At 49.0% G+C, this 17970-nt stretch overlaps 1 pseudogene; it reads right to left on the bottom strand.

The window, feature by feature from the left end:
* Positions 1 to 6659: 6659 nt before the first annotated feature.
* Positions 6660 to 12553, bottom strand: LOC125757427 (uncharacterized; annotated as a pseudogene).
* Between the last annotated feature and the right edge of the window lie 5417 nt (positions 12554 to 17970).

The following is a 17970-nucleotide window of genomic DNA, read 5'->3' as shown; positions in this document are numbered from 1 at the left end:
GCGTGCTGTTGCACTAACTGCTGCTTTGCTGCTTCGACGTGACGTCGAGAACTAGCCACAGCCTACTGCTGATTATGCACCAGCAGGGCCTCAGCAGCCTTAACTTGGACCACGTCGCAGAGCACGGGAGCCGAACAGGTGGACTGCCGCTGCTGGTGCTAGAGCTCCAGCACTGAATGAACACTCGGCTGCCTAGCCGCCTCCTCACGCACAATGTCTTTGATTTGTTCGAGAAGTGATGAGTGGTTAGGCAGGACGTCCAATCAAGTGAGATTGTCTCTCTGCTGACTCAAACAATTTCGTCAAACTCACCTGCTACCTTGCTTTTCTGACACACAGCCAAGCCAGTAACCGCAATTTGTCATAACTCCAACACAGAGTTACGACTTCCGACACAGTTTACGACTTCCGACAGATAGTTACAACTTCGACGCCACCACTCGCTATATGCTGAATTATTTGCAGCCTCTTCTTTCAAGCATCGACATACTTGCAGAGTTTGGAAAGTACTTTGATATAGGTGGTAAACGTCTCACCGGCTCGTTGTGTTCGATCGCGTAAACGTTGTTAAACGCACTGTTTTTGTGCGGCAGGGCGTTCAAAAGCTCTATATGGACACCTCGAAAGCGAAAGAGTTCTTGAAGACCAATTTCTGGTTCATATAACATGTGACGACTTGCGTGCCACGTTAGCAAAGTACAAGTTCATGTTATTCAACTTAGAGGCGTGATCCACCTTCTCGGCGCTCACTCCGTCAAAGGACAGGTACTTCTCGATGTTCTGGTCATGCGTTCATATGAATTTGGTGCCCCGTTCCAGGTTGTTCTGGCCCTCCTCGTTGGCGAAGAGGGCCCGACCAAAACGATGACCGGTAGTGGTGGCGTCTTCTGATCACCGTCGGTTCGCATGGTCGACTGTAGCGCACTGCACGAGGGTTCCAACCTGTTGGCGTTACTGAGACCAGGCACCTCCAACAACTGAAAGAAGGCTTACGGCGATAGCCTGAAGAGCGCCGTAGATTGTCAAGATCCATAGAAATAGCAGAATGGCGCTGATGGGGCGCCTTTCTCGTGCACTCCACCGGCGAATCCGATTTAACCTGTGCTGTCCCCTTTGCATTACCTTCTGCATCGCAATAAATACCAGTTAAGAAGATAACACAGCAACATTGAATTACGCTGCATCATGTAAATTCATACATATTTCTGTATTGAATACCTTTTTAATTCCCGATGCAATGCACATGGTTGCAGATTTCATGTTACATTGCATTTTGATTCTTCAGTGCTCGTGTACAAAAAACAATGAAAACTGATGAAGCTGTGTGCGCTCGTTTGGATGGACATCGACAGAGAAAAGTGCTTCATTTTATGTTTCGCAAATCTGCCCTGTTCTTTTGCAGAAGAAACAGCGAGTTCCTGAATTCTTTCATGGGTGCCAAGTTTCAGGCGGCATTGGACTCGCTGTGGCAAAGCAAGATCACGCACTTTGGCGCTCTCAACATATATGGCAATCTTGTTGATCTTGGCATCTTGCGACAAGTTCTGCAGGCGCTAAAGGTGAGCAGAGCTCTATTCGCAAACGCGCACTGCGTGTATTCAGTGTAGAGGATTCTACAGAAAGCACAGGTATACTCTCGAGCCTGAGCGCTGCGTGCGTTTCAGGGTTTCCTTTACCGGTTACCCCGAGAGGCCATCTCGCAGTAGGCTGCTAACTTTGCGCGACCGGAGGTGATGCGAGCTTGACTGAACGTGTTTTCTTTTTTGTGTCCAGTTGTTAGCTGCAGCAATACCCAGCACCGCGCCTACATCGTCCGGTAAGCAGTGGCAAAGGTAGGCTGCAGAAAACGACGAGCGAAAAGGAAAAAATCCGGCAGATCGCACGCATTGTGGGAATCAATTTCATGCGATATCAATCACCGAGTAGCAGCCTCTGCCGAAATTCTCGGTTTGAGCCAAGTATAACGAGGTTCATCGAAGTATTTTTCGTAAATTGAGTAGTCAATTCTGCCCGTATCATGGCCTCGCCAGACAAATCGACTACACTGGGGCCTAAGGGGTAGCTCATGGTCCGACGTAATGTCGGCACTCAGGGCAGAGCAGAGACGTCAGCCTTATTGCAACGAAGTACATGCTGCGGTGCGATGATGTGCATTGCATATCATAAGGAGAGGCCTACTCGATCAACGCTTCACTATAGCTTGCTGAGTCATAGGTGTTGTAATGTTTATTACATTGTGTAGCTAAGCCGTGGAACTGGGTAATGGGTTGCGCTCTCTAGCGCCAATCGCGTCCTGCGACATGGGTGGGACCTGCACTGGCGAACCGATGGCGCACACCCGACAACCGGCCCATCCGCTTTGCCTGCGGTTACGCCGGTCACATGGCACGTTATTGCCATCGCGTGCAGCCGCTTCGAGTCGCGTCACTCGTCACCAGCAAGTCCAGCCGTGCATTCTACGACCCAAAACCGTCTATGTCACAGACGTCACTCACAGCTTCATCTATTCGCCGCTCCCCGTCTCAACGACGTCGCTTACTGTCACTCATGAGGCCACGTTGGTCGCGCGAGAGCAGGAAAACTAGTTGTCGCAGTTCACGAGGCAAGGACTGCGACGCTATTGGACTGTGAATGCCCTGAGCGAAGTCCACTGAATGTAACAGACGTGTTTGTGGACGGTGTTCGCGCAACGGCCCTCATCTACACTAGAGTCGCCCTATCTGTTATGGACGCAAAGCTTAGCCGCTTACGCGTAAAAATGACGACGCCACTTGCTGGGATGTCCCTCCGTACCGCAGGCTCCCACAGTATCCATCCTACAGCAGTATGCTCTGCTCGCGTCGTCATTCAGGACGTTCGGTACGACGTCGAGTTAATTGCTGCATGCTCTCACGACGTCGTACTGGGATGGGATTTTCTCTCCCGCCACGACGCCGTAATTCATCGCGCACCAGCCGAAATCGAGCTCTCACCGTTCTCACATTTGACGCCAGCAGACAGTCCATCGGCATTGAGGTAAGATCGTAGGGGTGAGGGCAGGTTCAGCGGGCGCAACAAGAACGCAGGCTGAATGTACGCGTATCGTTTCTTGTATGACAGAGACGTTTCAGGTGCGGCCGTTATGGAACTGAACTGTGCAGACAACCGCGGAGATCACTCGCACTTAGGAGAAATGCCTCTACAAACGCAACCATCGAAGGGTCTAGGCAGCCGCCACTGCAGAGCCCGCGTCCACTGCATTGCGCCCCTTTTCCCCGCCATCCACGCAACCCGGTGTCAAAAAGGTTAGATTTGACCACAGCTGCCGGCAACGTGGGCGAGATATATGTCTTAAAGGGACACCAAAGAGAAACAATGAATCGGTTTAGATATATAAATTGTGCCAGGCGAACTATGTCGTTAATATCGCCACCATAGGTTTATTAATAGAGGAGCAAATCAAGTTCAAAGTATCATTTTTAAATTTCGCGCCGAAATTTCTCCGCGTGACGTCACGGATTTCAAAGGGTACTTACCGTATTTTGGCGCCATTGGCTCAACAAAATTACCCCAAACATGGTATGTTGAATCTATGGCCCCCTCAGAGGACAATGTACTTCATTTTTGCCGATTAGGAACTACGTAGTCCCTAGTAAGCGTCGTCAAAACATGTGATGTCACGGTGCGGAAGCTTCAAGGTGGTGTCGCCACCCACATTTTGTTTTTGCGTGTTTTCTCGCTTACTAAGTGTATTCTCGCAGCAATCGTGGTGTTTTTGGTATTGTGAAAAAGTACTTTACTAATATGATAAGAATCGCTTTGCTTTTTAGTGTCCCTTTAAAGGGACAATCGAACCAGTTCACCACGCGACGAGAAAACCACTCCCAGAAACCGGCGGACAGAAAACGGCGAAAGTATACGCTGCACACGGCAAGCCATTCCAATTCGAGGGACCAACCAAAGTGTAACCTCGGCACCGTCTCGTTGGGTCCCGCAAAGCAGCCCATTCACGCGCTGCGGGAGCCACCGCGCGAGGTTCCACTGGTTAGTACGTCGATGTTTCACTCACTTTCTACGGTAGCAAGCGGTGTGGCGGGTTCTTCTGTCCCGTGCGCGTCATACACTAAATTTGCTCTGCTATCTGTGGCGTTCTCAGCCTGACCGGAACAACCCGCAGTCGCCTCGGCATCTGTAGTGCAGGTTCCAACGACCTTCCCGCACCCCTTTCCCTATGCCCACAAGGTCACGCGCGCACATAGCGGAACCGCTCAAAAAATTCACGGCATATCCACGGGTGAATGATGAAGAGCTTGGGCGAAGCTCCTGAAGCACTCATGGTTACACCGTGAAATCTTCAGTGGTTTCGCCCAGCAGTAATCAAAGCGATAGCCGAGTACATCATCAAAGACATGACAAACACTGTATATATTTAGGAGGTTAATATGGCTCCAGCCAAGTTTAAGAGAGCCCGACGTTTCGGGACCGATTCGGTCCCTTCCTCAGGGGTGACTGGTTTGGTCACGGAAGCCTCTCCCCGACTTGTTCCACCGCGGCTCCGAATTTCCCTTTCCCTCATGTTTCGGAGGCCATGAACGTAAACCGAGGGCATTGTTCCCAGGGACTGGTTCACATTTGCCGGCGTGTTTTGAATGTGCCACGACTCGAGCAAGAGCCTCCTTCCCAGATTCCTTTCTGTTTCCAGAACAGAAGCGCCGTCGAAGTCGACCTTATGGTCGTGCTTTTCACAGTGCTCTGCAAGAGCGCTGCGTTGCATTTCCATCTTCCTGACGTCGTTCTTATGTTGGCGTAATCTTTCTGGGAAGCACTTGCTCTCGCCTATGTAGCTAGCTGGGCATTGTGAACACGACACCTTGTAAACTACGCCCTGGTGTTGTTCCCTCGGGGGTCGATCCTTCGGCCGCGGTAGCAGGCGGGTGAGCGTCGACGCTGGCTTGTGTATCACCGTGACCCCCTCTTTTCTGAGAATCCTGGCGAGCTCTTCGCTGATGCCCGGCACATATGGTATGACAATGCGCTGGGCTGGCTTCATGGATTCCGTTGTGGCCGGTGGGGTGGCCGGGGAGGGAGGAGGGGGGTCGCGTAGCGTGTCTTTCGGCACCCGGCGCGACGCTCTGCGAATGAAAGCTTTGGTGTATCCGTTCTTTAGCAGCTCGGCGACGACCCTCTCCTCTTCTCTCTTTCTCTCCCCCTCCGACGTGCAGATTGTTCTTGCACGTGAAAGGAGCGCCGAAACTACCGAAGCTTTGTGGGCAGTCGGATGACAGGACGTGAAATGCAAATACCTGCCGGTGTGCGTCGGCTTTCTGTACACCGAGAAGGTCATGCGCTCGCCCTGCCGCCCGACTGCCACATCGAGAAACGGAAGCGTCCCTTCTCGCTCTCGCTCCACCGTGAACTGTATCGCCTGGTCGACGGAATTCAAATGTTGGAGGAAGCTGTTTACGGCTGACTTCTTTATGACGCAGAAGCAGTCATCCACGTACCTCACAAACACTTTCGGCTTGTCAATAAAGGAGCCTAGTGCCGTTTCTTCAATGTGCTCCATTGTGAGGTTCGCAGCTGTAACGCAGATCGCCAACTGTATATATTTATACAAGAAATTTTATTAATCGTAAGTGGTAGCTAGACGTGGCTTCCGTTCCCCTTTCATTATAACGGCTTTATGGTCGGTGAAGCGATGGATCGGTGATGGGTCGTAGTGGGATGTTTGCAAAGACGAAGTAGTGGGCAGTTTGCAAAGGTGGCTTCCGTTCCCCCTTCATATAACGGCTTTACGGTCGGTGAAGTAATGGATCGGTGATGGATCGTAGTGGGATGTTTGCAAAGACGAAGTAGTGGGCAGTTTGCAAAGGTGGCTTCCGTTCCCCCTTCATTATAACGGCTTTATGGTCGGTGAAGTGATGGATCGGTGATGGGTCGTGGTAGGATGTTTGCAAAGACGAAGTAGTGGGTGTATGCAACGAACTGACGTTTATTGCTTGCGCAACGGAAGTGCTCGAGCGCGTTGCCAGACTGGGTGGTGTACATAGACGGTCTTAGCGGTAACCGATACATCCTCTTTTCTTTAAAATTACGAGCTGATTACACAGTATGTCCTTCATAAGGTGCAAGAGGAGACTTGTTAATTCTGGTAGCCCAATCGGTGGGGAGGTCTTCTGATTCTTGATGATCGCCGCGGGGATGTATTATAACGGTGTTCTATAGCAGTCTCTGCTGAACCTCTTGGAGCCTGCACAGCTGGCTTCTCGGTGGTTTGTTGGCTGGACGACGCTCTAGGCTCATCTTCCCCCGACACTCCTGCTTGTCTAGGAGGTGCGGGAGGAAGGCATTCTTCGGCAGCCCTTGGTCCCTCCATGGGCGATGATTCTGTAGGTGCTTCTAGTTATCTGGGGGGCGCACATTGTTCCTTTGCTGCTGCTGTTGATCTTGCGGTCACTAAGGGAAGGTCAACGCTCATGAATGCCCGTTTTGCATCGGTTGCTCCCTGCAGTCCTGACTGACTCCCCTCCCCCGCGTTACTAAGTCCAGTAGGATGAAGCTGCTGTGGTGCTGAGTTGCTAGAGTATTTTGTTTTCCGTAAGTCTTGGCGGTTCCTTCTGAATTCGCTTCCATCCTCTGTTAGCACCCTGTACGATCTGGGGGCCACAAGGTCCAAAACCTTAGCTTTCGTGCCCCATTTGTTTCCAGACCAAATACGAACAGTCTCCGGGGTGGAGCGGCGAGAGAGGCTGTCCTGTGTTCATATTTTGCTTGTATTTTCGAGGGTTTGATAGCTGCCGTGGTGAATCCAAGCAAAGCTCTGGGAGTGGTGTTCTGCTGTTGCGACCCATTAGATACTGGGATGGTGAGACACCGTCTTCCAGTGGAGCTGCACGGTAGTTAAGGAGGCCAAGCCAAAACTCCTCCTTTGACCCTGCCTTCTTGAGGAGCCTCTTTATGATTTGTACCCCTTTTTTCCGCGAGTCCATTAGATTTCGGATAATAGGGGCTAGAGATGATGTGCTCAAAGTCAAACATCACTGCAATGTTTTTTAAATTCCTTGGCTGTAAACTGGGGACCGCCATCAGTGCAGAGCTCATGTGGAATGCCATAGCGTGCAAATACCCGCGAGAGTTTATTGATGACTTCACTTGTCGTGGTCCCATGCAACTCCTCAACCTCCGGATAGTTAGAGTACGCATCGTACACGACTAGGTAATGCTTGCCAGCATATTCGCACAAGTCCGCTCCTACCCTGTACCAGGGTTGATTTGGTGTGTCTCGTAACAGCAGGGGCTCAGCGGGTTGTTTGTATGCATGTATTTGGCAGGTCTCACACTGTTCCACCATTTGTCTTAGGTCAGCTGCCATCCTCGGCCAGTACATGAGAGTGTGTGCTCGTGATATGCACTTGGCCATGCCCAGATGCCCCCGGTGTAATCGAGAGAGCATTTCTTTTCTAAGCTCGGAAGGGATTACAACTTTGGTGCCTTTCATCAGCACACCTTCCACCACAGACAATTCGTTAGTGTGTTTTTTCCACATCCCCTTGATAGGCTCTGTCGCCTGCAGATTTTTTATGACCTGCTGCAGTTCTGGGTCTCTCGCTGTGGCATCTTCAGTCTTTGCTTTGTTCTCCTGCTGACTCGTTCCTCCAAAACACTGGTGGCGTGTATTTCCAAGTCATTCGAGCAGTTTTCTGACATGCCTTGTCCTTGAATTCTCGACAGGGTGTCAGCTACAATCACTTTCTTTCCTGGAACAAAGTACAGTCGGTAGTCATATTTCAGCAGTCTCAGTAACAACCTTTGAAGACGGGGCGGTATGTCGCTGAGTCCTTTCTTTGAGATAGATATTAATGGACTGTGATCAGTCTCTATTATAATTCTTCGGCCTAGAACAAACTCATTAAACTTGTCACAGCCAAATACTATTCCAAGGGCCTCCTTTTCAATCTGTGCGTATCGGCGCTCAGTTTCGGTCAAAACTGGGTGATTCCACGAGAGATCGAACATGCCTGTCCGGTCGCATTTTTTATTTTGCCTGGGTTTTTTATATGTTGTGTGGGCACATTCAAAGTGCACGGAACTGAAAATTTTATTTCCAAGAAACGCTCCCAGCGCGCCAAAAAAATATTTGAAGGTGGCGGCGCATGCCTCCTGTTTTTGCTCACTGCAATGTTTTCGGATTTCACGGCCGTATTTAGCGCGAACTATAAATGATGTGTCAAAAATTTCTTTTGCTGGTTTTAATACGCATTACTGTGAATTACATCCATGCTTTTTTTATGCCGTCCTCAAAAAGAAGAAAATGTGAAAAAATGGCAAACACGGCCGAAATCAAAAAAGGGTCCTAAGTTTGAGGCGCCTTGGCGCCTTTACTATTTCGAACAGAAACTTGAAAACAGTGTCAACTATAGAAAGGAGCCTTTGCAACATTTATACGGAAGATTATTTTCCTATGGGCAGCGCAAAATTAGAAAAAGAATAGTTAAAAAAGCGAGTTTTTTCAAAAAAGTACATTTTCAAAAAATAAAATAAAAAAAACTCCGGTCTCAATTTTGACGGCAATTTTTTGTCGAAGAGCGCTTATGTCAATGAACACACGGTTTTAATATCATATGTCCTCATTTGCTTTGTTTACGAGATATAACTGGCCAAAGTTACCCTTGCTGTGAGTGCTCACTTCAGGGCGACTGATGGTTGTTAATAGCTTGCATTGTGCGTAAATCGCATTTTTAATTATTCTGCTGCAGCAAAACCTTGCTCTGGTGGCTTTTCGTCAAGAAAAATGTGTTCTCAGCTTTTATTTGGTTCTACCGTGTGCGAAAGTGGGCTGCTGCCGCCCTCTAAAGGGTGATTCCACGAGAGATCGAACATGCCTGTCCGGTCGATATTTTTGTTTTGCCTGGGTTTTTTATATGTTATGTGGGCACATTCAAAGTGCACGGAACCCAAAATTTTATTTCCAACAAATGCTCCCAGCGTGCCAAAAAAGTATTTGAACGTGGCGGCGCAGACCTCCTGTTTTTGTTCACTGCAACGTTTTGGGATTTCACGGCCGAATTTAACGCGAACTATAAACGATGTGTCGAAAATTTTCTTGTTGGTTTTAATACGCATTGCTGTGAATTACATCCATGCTTTTTTCCAAGTATTTCAAGGAGCCTTTGCAACATTTATGCGGAAGATCGTTTTCCTACAGACAGCGCGAAATAAGAAAATAGTTAAAGAAGCGAGTTTTTTTCAAAACAGTACATTTTCAAAAAATAAAACAACTCAGGCCTCAATTTTGACATTTTTTTTGTCGAAGAGCGCTTATGTCAGTGAAAACACCGTGTTAATATGTTTGTCCTCATTTGCTTTGTTCACGAGATTTAACGGGCCAAAATTACCCTTTCTGTGTGTGCTCACTTCAGTGCGATCGATAGTTGTCATCAGCTTGCATTGCACTTAAATCTAGTTTTAATTATTTTCCTGCAGTAAGACCTTGCTCTGGTATCTGGTCGTCAAGAAAAATGCATTCTCAAACTTTAATTGTGTCTAGCGTGTGTGGGGGTGGGCTGCTGCCGCTCTCTAAAGGCCGAACGCGTACGCAGTTTGCAGCTTACAACCTCAACTTACCCGCCAGTATTCGTTAATCAGAAGCACGCGAGACACCGCGAACACATGGTTTAGGTCACTTTGTCAAAACTCTCCTTGCACACAGAATAAAGCATCTGTATGCAGCGAAGGCCAACTTAATCTGTAACTAAATGCCACAATCAGCAGGCGCGCTGTTATGCAGTTGTTTTCTCACTGCCTGCTTGCTTCCCTTCCATTACATGCATTGTACGCTCTAACCATCTTCCCCATTCGACGCACATTGTGCCTAAACAGCATTTGTAAAAAAGTTAGCTCAATGATTTCCGAGCCGTTTATTTCACTTCCCGCTATCACATGTTTTCGGCGTCGCAGATAACGTCTTCCTGTATCATCTCGACCTTTACCTCAGCGTTTCAACAGCCAGAAAACGTGCGGTGCGGCATGATTAAGCCATGAGTGGCCGAAGCTGCCCAATTTATGATGTTTCGTTGCCACTTTACTAAAGTGCTTTCTCATGTCGAGGACAGCAAAGATCATTGGTGGCACCAGACGGACATTACCCTTAGTTTTGACAATGAGTGCGGCCTACAAATTAAACATTACAGCCCAAAGCGCTTAGACACACTTAGTCATAAAATGTTAAACCGTAAGCAGTTCTGGAAAGGTATTCATGACAGCTGCGCAGATGTGAGATAATTTGTGCGGCGCCGTTCAGTATAAACGTTTCGACTTGGTCTAGCTGTTCACTACACGCGATGCGCGCGGCCCATGGCTACGTCCGATTGTTCTGTGCCGATTATTTACGCGTTCACAAAAGTAAGATTGCTGAGGAAAACGTTTTCGTTGCGCAATTTTTTTTCTTTGCTCTTTTTGTTGTTGCCTACCTCCAGAAGCTACTGTCATAGGCTGAGGATCTTCGCGACACCTGCGAGGTCTGCTTGCATTGCTTTAGGCTCCTCAAGGAAAACCTGTCTACATCTACCCGCGATGAGGTAGACCAGGCATTCCTTCAGGAAGAAGAAGCGGTTGATATCTTGAACAGGCGCGCCCATCTTTCCTCTGATGATTTATAGGCGAGGTTGTAGGCTGCAAACTGTTTACACGTAAGCCGTTTAGAGGGCGGCAGCAGCCCGCTTTTGCACACGCTAGACACAAATAAAATCTGAGAACACATTTTTCTTGACGAAAAGCCACCAGAGCAAGGTTTTGCTGCAGCAGAATAAATAAAACTGTGATTTACACACAATGCAAGCTATTAACAACCATCAGTCGCACTGAAGTGAGCACTCACAGCAAGGGTAACTTTGGCCAGTTATATCTCGTAAACAAAGCAAATGAGGACATATGATATTAAAACCGTGTGTTTATTGACATAAGCGCTCTGCGATAAAAAATTGCCGTCAAAATTGAGACCGGAGTTTTTTTTATTTTATTTTTTGAAAATGTACTTTTTTGAAAAAACTCGCTTCTTTAACTATTTTTTTCTTTTTTTGCGCTGCCCGTAGGAAAATGATCTTCCGTATAAATGTTGCAAAGGCTCTTTTCTATAGTTGACACTGTTTTCAAGTTTCTGTTCGAAATAGTAAAGGCGCCAAGGCGCCTCAAACTTAGGACCCTTTTTTGATTTCGGCCGTGTTTGCCATTTTTTCACATTTTCTTCTTTTTGAGGACGGCATAAAAAAACCATGGATGTAATTCACAGTAATGCGTATTAAAACCAGCAAAAGAAATTTTCGACACATCATTTATAGTTCGCGCTAAATTCGGCCGTGAAATCCCAAAACATTGCAGTGAGCAAAAACAGGAGGCATGCGCCGCCACCTTCAAATATTTTTTTGGCGCGCTGGGAGCGTTTCTTGGAAATAAAATTTTCAGTTCCGTGCACTTTGAATGTGCCCACACAACATATAAAAAACCCAGGCAAAACAAAAAATGCGACCGGACAGGCATGTTCGATCTCTCGTGGAATCACCCAACTCTTGACGCATAGCCGACCGGTTGCCACTCGGTACCATGCTGCTGAAGAAGTGCTGCTCCCACTGCATAGGCGGATGCGTCAGTAGACAATTTAGTAGGCAAGGATGGATCGAAAATTGCAAGCACCGGAGCTCGCGTCAGCATTTTTTTTTAGATGGGCCCACTCGATGCCGTGCGTTCTTGTCCATTCAAAGATAACGCCTTCACGCAATAGTCCTCGAAATGATTCTGTCTGACTTGCTAAGTTCGGCAAGTACTTGCTGAAATAGTTGACAGCGCCAAGCAACCTTTGGACTTCCTTTTTTGTAGCTGGTCTCTGGCAATGGGCTGTGCACTCTACCAGTTCTGGGTTTGGTTTGATGCCTTCCGCACTTATTCTATCTCCAAGGAAGTCTATCTGCTTCACTCCGAACTTACATTTTTCCCAATTAAGCGTGAGGCCCGCTTCGCTGGCTGTTTTCAGGGCATTGTGCAGCCTTTCTTGGTGCTCTTCCCATGAGGCACCCCAAATTAAAATGTCATCGATGTAGATGCGTACTCCAGGTAGCCCGTCAAAAATCTCGGTCATTGTTCTTTGAAATATCTCTGGAGCCGACGCGATGCCAAAGGGCAGCCTTAGGAACCGGTAACGACCAAATGGGCTGCTGAATGTGCAGATGCGCGAGGACTTTTCATCAAGAGGTATTTGGTGGAAACCGCTGTTGGCATCACGCGAGCTGAAATATTTCGCCCCCTGCCAGTTCGCTTTCAATCTCTTCTCTGCGTGGAAGTTGAAAGTGTTCTCTCTTCAAAACCTCATTCACTTTTTCTGGGATCCATGCAGACCCCTAAGATGACCGTTCTTCTTTCGAGCAATAACAAGTGGGCTTACCCAGTCAGAAGGCTCCCGCACCCTGGCTATGATCCCCGCTGCCTCCAAACGATCAAGTTCCTCTTTCAACCGGGCTCGAATTGCGTGAGGTACACGTCGCGCCGGCTCGACGACTGGGCGGGCGCCGTCTTGGAGCGCCATACTGTATTCTCGCTTCAGTAGTCCGATGCCCGTAAACAACCTCAGATACTCTCTGCGAATGCACTCGGATAAGTCAACCTTGTTGACTGCTCTAATTCTGTTCACGAGACCAAACTGCTCGCAAGCGTGCAGTCCTAAGATCGCCTGGCGACCTTTCTTCACAACAAAGAATTCCACTATCTTGGTGTCTTCTCCAATCTGAACTGGGAGGCATACCTTCCCCATATGCACTATTTCATCACCGCCGTAGCTGCGCAGTACTGCTAGGGCCGGCTGCGGTTGGCACTTGGTTCCCAGGGCGTCAAACACACCGCGCGGCAGCAGGTTGGCCTGGGCGCCGGTGTCTACTTTCAGCCGCACTTCTCAGCCTCAGCCTTGGCCCACTCAACAGCTGTGCTGAGCGTCAAGTCTTTTTTGGCTAGAAGCTTTTCTCTCAACGCTTTACTAGATGTGCCGTACACTATTTGGTCACGCAGCATCGACTCCCGGAGGTTCTCAAAGTTGCAGCTCTTCGATTTCAGTTGCAGGTCCCGATAGAACTGCTCGAAAGGCTCACCTTCGGTCTGCGTGCGGCTCCGGAACACGTAGCGCTCGAACGTCTCGTTGCTCTGAGGTAAGCAGTAAACCTCGAATGCTTGGACTAACTTGTCGTAGTCCTGCTTTTCTTCTCCAGTGAGGTCGAAAGTGTTATAAACATCGATCGCCTCTTGGCCCGCCAGGTGAAGCAAGATGGCGGCTTTCTGGGCGGGGCTGCGTTGCTTTCCCGGTTCCGAGGATTCTGTGGTGGTGAAGTACAGCTCGACTCGCTGCTTGAACCGAATCCAGTTCTCCGCCACATTATCCCCGAAACGTAACGGCTCTGGAGGCGGAAGCTCAGACATTTTCTAGCGTGGTGATCTAGCCACTTCTGACACTATGCATGCAACGAGACCGACACGTACGGTGGCCATGGAAGAACTGATGTTTATTGCTTGCGCACCGGAAGTGCTCGAGCGCGTTGCCAGACTGGGTGGCGTACATAGACGGTCTTAGCGGTAACCGATACAGTGGGCAGTTTGCAAAGGTGGCTTCCGTTCCCCCTTCATTATAACGGCTTTACGGTCGGTGAAGTAATGGATCGGTGATGGATCGTAGTGGGATGTTTGCAAAGACCAAGTACTGGGCAGTTTGCAAAGGTGGCTTCCGTTCCCCCTTCATTATAACGGCTTTACGGTCGGTGAAGTAATGGATCGGTGATGGATCGTAGTGGGATGTTTGCAAATACGAAGTAGTGGGCAGTTTGCAAAGGTGGCTTCCGTTCCCCCTTCATTATAACGGCTTTACGGTCGCTGAAGTAATGGATCTGTGATGGATCGTAGTGGGATGTTTGCAAAGACGAAATAGTGGGCAGTTTGCAAAGGATCGGTGATGGGTCGTAGTATACTGCCGGTTACGCCTTACGCCGGACGCGTGACAAGGTTAGACTAAGAGAAGCTTCGCCCCTAATAGGCAGCCCAAGAAAAAGCTGCTTTCGATCGGGTCGAACAAGAAAGTCAGTAAAGGTAAAATATTAAAGCCAGTTCGACCCCTGTGAAAGCTGAGTAAACAGCGGAGCTTGCAAGCACGCGCCGCCACCTGGCGAACGCAGATTGAGTTCTTCATATTCCTTCATCACCTTCTTGCTGCTTTCTTTACCTCTTTCTTTACCTCTTTCTGAAACGTTTTTCCCTCTCATCTTTCTTTCTTCATATCTCTCTATTACCCCTCTCCTCCTTTCCATCCTCCTCACCCTCACATCACTCCTCCACGCTCTCACTTCTCTTTCCCACCTCTTGCTGTGCTTATATAAAGGGGGGATGGAGAGAAACGCGAACAGCGCCGCGCTGTTTTCATCACGCTGTGACCTTGGTGGCAATAAAAAGATGCTAGATAGTTCTTGATTGTATCATGAAGGACTCTAGTGGCTTTTTAACGCGACAGCGTTAGAGAGCTCGTTTCGCAGAAATTTCGGCGTCGGTGACGGTGTCGTTGGTTGTGAGCGAAAAATCGTCCGTGACCGAAAACTCGAGAAAGATGCAAATAAAATAGACAATAAAAATCCTCAGTCCCATTGAGGATCGAACCGGGGCCGTTTGCGTGGCAAGCGGGTGTTCTATCAAAAAGGCACGATGTTACCTGCAACTAGAGGCGTGCGCCGCCGCGCCGCGCCGCCCCCTGTTCGTGCTCACGCCGCTCGTGCCGCCCCCGAAGTCCCGAGAGAGATCACGCCGCCGCCACCGCCGCACAATAATTGCGGCGCGCCACCGTTAGTCTTTTCTTTTAACCCGGACAGGCAATCGGAACATAAAATACATCACTGCACCGGGGAAGCTCTTCTCGATGTGCCTAGGTAATGGACGGCCCATTTCAGCCGCCGCTGATTGTGGAGCTCGGCAAACAGCGCGCCTTCTGTTTCGGGTTTTCTTCTGCAACGTCACTTTGACGTCACGAAGCTTTCACAACTCTCGACAAAAATGATAGGGACGGAATGTGCTTCAACCACGGAGAAAAAAAAACAGTAGATAGCTGAGGTAGTTAAATATTGATGTTAAAAATACAGGACGTGCAAACACGAACACAAGAGAGAAGTCAAGAAAATGAACAGTTATTTTTCACGTAGGCCGCCGCGTGCACCCGATTGATAGGTATCGCCTCGTGCCTAGGAATGCGCAGATAAGTAGTTGCGTCTACCTCCTTCTCCGCCGCTGTATGATTTTTCAGTTGTCAGGGGCGCTTGCGGTGCCTTGACTACTCTCCTGGGTCCGTGTTTGTCGCCCTGTCTTTTTAAATGGTCCCAAAACAGCCTCTGAAGATACAAAAAATACGGGCAGTTTGCTCTAAGTCGCGCAAAGCTTGGGACAGCGAAGCACAGGCACGTCGCCGCTCGTACTCCCCGCCGACCGACACGTCTAGCTTTGAGATCAGCGGCTTCCTCTTCGGGAGTACGCACTTTCTTCGGACGCCCCATGACTCTGGACACGATCGGGCGCAGCCAGGCTAGCACTCTATAGCGGAGGTTGCGGGAAATGTTTCCGTCAGTGAGCGTGGCTTAGATCGCCAGGTGGTAAGGTATCCGGTAGCTAGAAGACGCGACGCTTACTTCCACAATCTTTTTATCTTTTAACGCGATTGCGTTAGAGAGCTCGTGTCGCAGAAATTCCGGTGTCGGCGTCGGCACCGTTGGTTGTGAGCGAAAAATCGTCCGTGGCCGAAAAATCGAGAAAGAAGCAAATAAAACAAACAATAAAATCTTCGGTCCCATGGAGGATTGAACCCGGGCCGTTCGCGTGGCAAGCAGGCGTGTTACCACAAAGCCACGCTGTTACTTGCAGCTTCCTTGAAAAAAAAAAAAAAAACACTACATAAATGTCATGTAGTGAAACGTGTCTCCTTAACCAGCGCCTCCTTCCTTAACGCATTTTGTTCGGCAGGTGTCACGACGAAAACGAGTCCATACGGCGATTTGTAGGCGCATTCGCGAGGCCATCAAACTACGTCGAAAAAGGCCAGGATAGTGCAGCCATCGCCGCTAAATACACACACGAACTTTCAAACACCTCTAGAAATGGACAACTATGTCCATCTAGCGGAAAACTTATCAAGCCAACGGAGCAAACAGCAAATGCTAGATAATGTGCTGCCATCTGTGAGGCATTGTGAGAAATGTGTCTCGACTTTTCATGGCATCCGAGAGGGCGGGCGCGCGGCGTGTATCTTGGAGGCCATGCGACTCTTGCTTTAGATCGAAAACCTCTACAATTGGCGCGCGTACGTGCGTGTGTGTCTGTGTGCTTGTGTGTGTAACAATACACATTAATAAGTATCCACTTAGTGGTCGAAGTGCGCACTAGGGGCCGGATTTCGCTATCGCGTTCAACTCTTAAAGGCGAAGCTTAAGGGTCCCCCAGTTTTTTCTCTCTCTCTTTCGTTAATGCTCTCTCTGTCTCTCTTCCTTTTCGTTCTGCCGTTCTTTCGCTATATTTCTCTCTTTCTCATTCTTTCTGCGCTACGCTTTACTCTGTCCCCTCCTCCTTTCCCACGTCCTCCTCATCATCACATATCTCCTTCACATGCTCACTTCTCATTCCCACCCCCTTGCTACTCTATATATACAAGGCTATGCTATGCTCTGCTAGCGTGCCTGAAGAGTGGTATGGGACGCTCGAACGCCGTCGGATCGAGGGTACGCGGGTCCGAATCCGGCCTCGTGAAGAATTTCCCCTTTCTCTTTCTTTATATATTTCCGTCTCTGTTTGTTTGTTTCTTTTTCTCCCTCTCTCTCTAACTCGTTCTCTCCCCCATTAGGCTTTTACAGGCCCCGCCGTAGTTGGGTCTGCTCAAATTCTGTCAAACATACCCGTTCATGATGATGATGCTTTTCGGGCACGGTCAAACATTTTACGCCGAGATAAAACAGCTTCGCTGTTAAAAAACGAGCGTCTAATTCTCTCTGGCGTTTCTCGTTTTTTTTGGCGCACTTAGTGACGTCAGAACGGTGATTCACCTGACATCTTTCGGGTACATAATCTCGAATTGGTACATATACGAGAAATATAACTTGTGAATTGTCTCCCACGCAGCTTTGCCATGCAGTCGGTCACCCATTCTTCCTTGTCTCGCATGACCATCGTGCGCGATCAACTGCTTTCGCTCTGTTTTGTGTGTTTCCTACTGCGCAAGCGGATATCACAGGGTGTAATCGACAAGCGCGAAATCTTCATAGGTTCAATGCTCAGTGGTGACATTGTATGCATGTTTTATAAAGAAATAAGTGGCGAGGAGATATCGCCTGCAAAAAGGGTAGTGAAGGCGAGAACAAAACCAATGAAAAAGGCGCCGGATTATTTGATTCCTCCAACGGACGAACTTTTTACAGCGAAGGCAATGCAGCTCTCCATAAAAAAGGCGAGCCAGCATCCATGGTTTTTCTCTATTTTTTTATTGCGATAGGAATTGTATACACACTCTGGACAGGCTTCAACCGTTGCCGTCAAGTTCCGTATAAAGCCTAAATCCATAACATCGCTCCGCGCATCGTATGTTCTACCCGCGAGGCGCGAGTAAAAGCTGGCGAGCGCTGGGGAGGAACCCGGCTGAAGCAGAGATGAAACAAGCTGGCCATCTCCGTCGCACAGAGGGCGCATGGACATCAGCCCGCGTGCGAGTCCTGCCATCGATTGCTCCTCAACGAGAAAGGAAAAGCCCCCGCCCGTCTTTTACGCCAGGGAAGGGGGGGGGGGGGCTGCGTGGCTCGAGTATGAAATGTGAACATTCACTATAGGGCCGCGGTCGGGAGCTCTGGCGTGCGCGCTATCTCGGCTGTTATCAGCAAACGGCTCGATTACCCTCTTACGTGCTGTGACCTCACCGCTTCGTGCTGTGACCACTGATACGATAAA

This window comes from Rhipicephalus sanguineus, chromosome 2, assembly GCF_013339695.2.
Source record: "Rhipicephalus sanguineus isolate Rsan-2018 chromosome 2, BIME_Rsan_1.4, whole genome shotgun sequence".
In the NCBI taxonomy this organism is placed as follows: domain Eukaryota; kingdom Metazoa; phylum Arthropoda; class Arachnida; order Ixodida; family Ixodidae; genus Rhipicephalus; species Rhipicephalus sanguineus.
The sequence above is the reverse complement of the archived record's forward strand: the minus strand, read 5'-3'. Positions and strand labels throughout refer to the sequence as shown.